This window comes from Thermobia domestica, chromosome 15 (genome assembly GCF_964235325.1).
Source record: "Thermobia domestica chromosome 15, izTheDome1.hap1.1, whole genome shotgun sequence".
In the NCBI taxonomy this organism is placed as follows: Eukaryota; Metazoa; Arthropoda; class Insecta; order Zygentoma; family Lepismatidae; genus Thermobia; species Thermobia domestica.
The window spans coordinates 110,551,417-110,555,933 of NC_137468.1; positions in this window are offsets into that span (position 1 = coordinate 110,551,417).

Sequence of the window (4,517 nt, forward strand, 5' to 3'; positions counted from 1 at the left end):
ATATAGAGATTTATAAACATTTGTACTGTAGCTCAACACAATATGAAGAATAGCTCAACACAATAGAAAGAATATAACATGTATTTATGTTTCTGATTTAGTCTACGGGTACTTAATGCGTTCGCAACGTGTTTTCATAGCTCATGAGTACACTTGGAATACGCTGACCATGTATTTAAATGTAGATGGCTAATCGCAATGCGCTGCAAACGTGAAAGCAATAAAAACGCGCAAAATACGTCGGCTCGAGCGTATTTGGTGCATTTCGGAACAACAGACCGCCTGCTGTTTCGGAATTAGTAAAAGATGTGTAAAGGAATGCAAATAGGATAGACGTGTTGCCAGGCAAGGGAATTTTAGCAAGAAGCAGCTGCTTCGAAGACGATTTGTGCAGAGTATTGGAACACTACTATTATAAAGTATGTGCGTGTATAACAAAAGAAAATTCGCAAAAATACAAGGAAATTCCATAAAATTAGGTTATCACAGAAAAATCTATGTAATACAATAGGATTACATAGAAAAAAGACCTGGAAACCCTGATTGGCTCACAGTATAATTTATAACTCTGGCGAAAGTAAAATTACCAATAGCCACCTAGGTCGCGTTCGCTGCGGGGGTAACGCATCGTCGTTTAGCCATATCCTTAAAACTAAAGATAAAGCTATATAGTACAATCTGGAGGGTTTGGAAATTTAGAAAAAGAAAAAAAACGTATTCATCCTCAACAATGGGTTCACTTCCCAACCAAATTTCCTAATCCTCATCTATTACTAGTTCTAGACAAGGTTTAACCTTCTGGAGCGATTTTCACTTTTATGAAGAGAAGTTACTTTCAAATCAGATAATTCGTCTTCTAACCCTAAGGAGTTTTATGTTCATCCTATTTATGCTACTGAATCTTCTTATATATTGAGTGTCTATATAAATTATATACTATTTCCTTTCATCCTTGATTAAATGGCTATAAAGAAGACAAACTTCTGCACGTCACCCTTTTGCAAATGAAAGCCTAAAAAGAATAAAATAAAATAAGACAAAACAAATAACATGTATATGGATTAAGAGTTTTGTTTCTATTGCAATTTAATGCGAAATAATTCAAGAAAAAAAATCCAGCAGCGCAATTTACTAGTTGATCCCTCAAAGCCTTCGGATCCCTGTACTGTATAGGTTAAATTATTCTTGATTAAAAGTTGTGATTGTTTACATTTTCTTTCTTTCTTTCTTTCTTTCTTTTTTTTTTTTTTTTTAATCTATCACCCAGTAACTTGAGGTTACATAAATATTAATGCTCAAATGTGAATATGATCGCGGCCCTTGAATCTCATTTCGTATCAATGTTCGCAAAATTTACGAACCGCAATGCAATGCAAAACATTACTAAAGCTATGATAAATACTATGACATTATCGCAAATAAAAACGCAAACTTTGCGTTGCGTTGACACAAACCATTATGGAATAAGGCCCTCGTCTTAATAATAAACACCAAAGCACATTCAGGGTCAGTATTATAACTATTCATTTTCAAATAGTCAAATCGATATAACACAATTTATATTGTAACAGAGGGGGACTGGGTCGCCCAGATACCCGGAAATTTCCAGGTGGTCCCTGTCCTCTGCAAAATCACTTAAAATATTGCTCGATTAGTTATAACTAATTCAAAACTATGTTCTCGTTCATAATAACCAGTGGCGTAACTAATGGGCCCGCGGTACTAGCAAGGGGGGCACTAGGGAAAGTCGGCCCCGGCCCAACCCGTAGCCTGTGCAATCGTCATATAAAGAGCATGGAGCTGATTCTCCTCCGGTAAGGGGTATCGGGTTATTTTCTCAAGTACGTTTTCCTCAAGTCGAGAAAATGTGGGACATTTCCTCAAGTGCCTTATCTTGATATTGATCATGAACTAGAAATCCAAGACAGAGATACAAATCTTGGCCAACAACCAGAATGGGGGGATATGATTTCTATGCGTGATAAAATAAATACAATATTGCCACTGGTTGGTTAGATAAAATTTTACTATTAAATTTTAAGAATGAAAGTCTTTTATATCAAAGGACATCTGAATATTCCTAAATTATATAGACTACACAAGCTTTCAATGTAGAATTCAATCATAGCAGTTTCCACGTTTTCAGTATCCCATTTGAATTACGAAGGCAAAACCCTGCATCTGAACCATTCAAAACAAAAGTTTCTTTAAATACACAATAAATAATCACAGGTGATATTGTTTTAAATAAACTGTCCTATACGCACGATTGCCTTAGTAAATCATATTAGTTTCTTGGATTGTGTATAACATAATTCGAATAAGCTGATTGAAGAAAACTATAGTAAATTTTCCAGTATTGAAAACAAAACAATATGGTAATACACAGTGGTCGAGGTGAGACGATATACGGTGGTATGCCATACCGCCTCTGGTTTTTCAGTAATGAGAACACACCGTCTCTGATTTTTTAGTTACCAAGACAATATTTAAATGACCAGAGGCGGTTTGGCACTCAACAGGTATGCTGAGTCAAAATCATAATAAAACATACCGCCTCTTTTTTTTTTTTTTCCACTTCGAACACTGGTAATACAGATCTCGATAAAACTGAGTCACACTATTATTTTTAAAAACATTTATCATTGTTTTGACCAAATAATGTACATGCATCACAAGATCTTTTGGTCTAGTTGACAGAACGAGATACAGGATAGATTTCCTGTAAATAAAACCCTAGGATTGCTACCCATAAATTATTTATTATTATATGTTTAATAATAATGTTATGATCTCATAAATTTATCGTGTTATGCTCAGCACCTAAATATACCATATCAAAATTCTTACTATTCTATTTCTTAGTGCTTCCCATGTTCTAGATTAGTGCTATTTAACCGGGGGTACGCGTACCCCTGGGGATACGCGAAGATGTTTTTGGGGGTACGTAATGCTGCCTCTGGGGGTCTGCTGGAAATGTCCTTGACAGTTCACTGCAAATGAAATTGGATAACTTGTCAATTTGTGACTTTTGTATTTATGCTCGAAAAGAGTAAAATGAAATTAGTGACAGTGCTGTTTGACAACTTCTTCCATTCCATCAACATGTGTGTGTGAACAGTGTTTCTCTGCATTAACATCAATAAAAATGAGTCAGAGAAATTGCTTGAATCCAAAATCCGCTCTGATTCTCGCACTCTCGAAGATTCGACCAAGAATAGAGTAGCTGGCGTTCCGGAAACAAGCTCAGTTATCTCATTAACAGGCTAGGTCTAAAGTTACTTTTAGTTTTTGAATTTTTAACATTGTCTTCAGTGTACGAATTATCAGGGAGGATGAGGCGAAAATCCTCTTCAGTAGAACTGGATGTCCCCCATGTATTTTTAAATTTCTCATGTTAATTTTTTCGGATGTGCACTTATCCTCCTATAAATAGTGTTTTGATTGGCCCACAGATTGTCATTTTGTTGGGTCTCTCTTTGTCCCCCTTTTTAATCAACAAAACGTGTATTAAGTTTAATAACTTCATTTTGATTTAATTTCTCTTAAACAGCTTCAGGAGTACACAATTGAATGGCGAATTGTGTCTAGGGGTACCCGAGAAAAAAGGTTGAATAGCACTGTTTTAGATCACTATGTTCTATACAGCATAATAATGCCTTATTTTAGATTTATTTGACACACACTCATCGTCAACGTCTTGCGAATAAAATCAGAAAAATAAACACACTGCTGAACAAGACTGCACTTATTTAATATAAAAACACATTTACACGTGACGTTTCGATCTTCTAGCCAAGATCCTCATCAGACGTACACTCTAAAGAACAGTGTACGTCTGATGAGGATCTTGGCTAGAAGATCGAAACGTCACGTGTAAATGTGTTTTTATATTAAATAAGTGCAGTCTTGTTCAGCAGTGTGTTTATTTTTCTAGATTTATTTAAAAATGTAGAATATCATCAATTCTACGTCGAATGGCTTTTAAAAGAAAACTGTTAATCTCACTAGAATTTGTCATGCTTTCAAACGATGAAAATAAATTTAAATAAATAAATAGGTATTATGGAACTTTTGGGGTACTACACAACTGTAAGTTCCCGACAGTTACAGCTTTAAATCACTGAAGACATAAGCGATTTTAATAATAAAAATAATGTTTCTTGTAAGTGCAAGGTTTTAAGCGCTCAAGGAAACTTATTTACTTTCAGTTCAAGATACAACCGGAAAGTCTTTTCACTTTAAAGATTAACAAGTAAAAGAAAATTTGGGGAAAAGCCAGCCAGGAAGGTATCATCGTGTTAAGACTGAGAAAATTAGCCTGCCTAATCAGGATATACAGACTTGAAATTTGAATCCAAGATCTCACGATTGAAAAGAGCAGCGCAAACTGTTTACCTCACACTCTTTTAACTTGATCTTATACAGAACTACTAGTAAGCTTACGTGTCAACAGAAAGTTTGACCAATGAACTAAAGTTTGAATTAAAATAGATCATTTCCTTCAAAAGTGATAA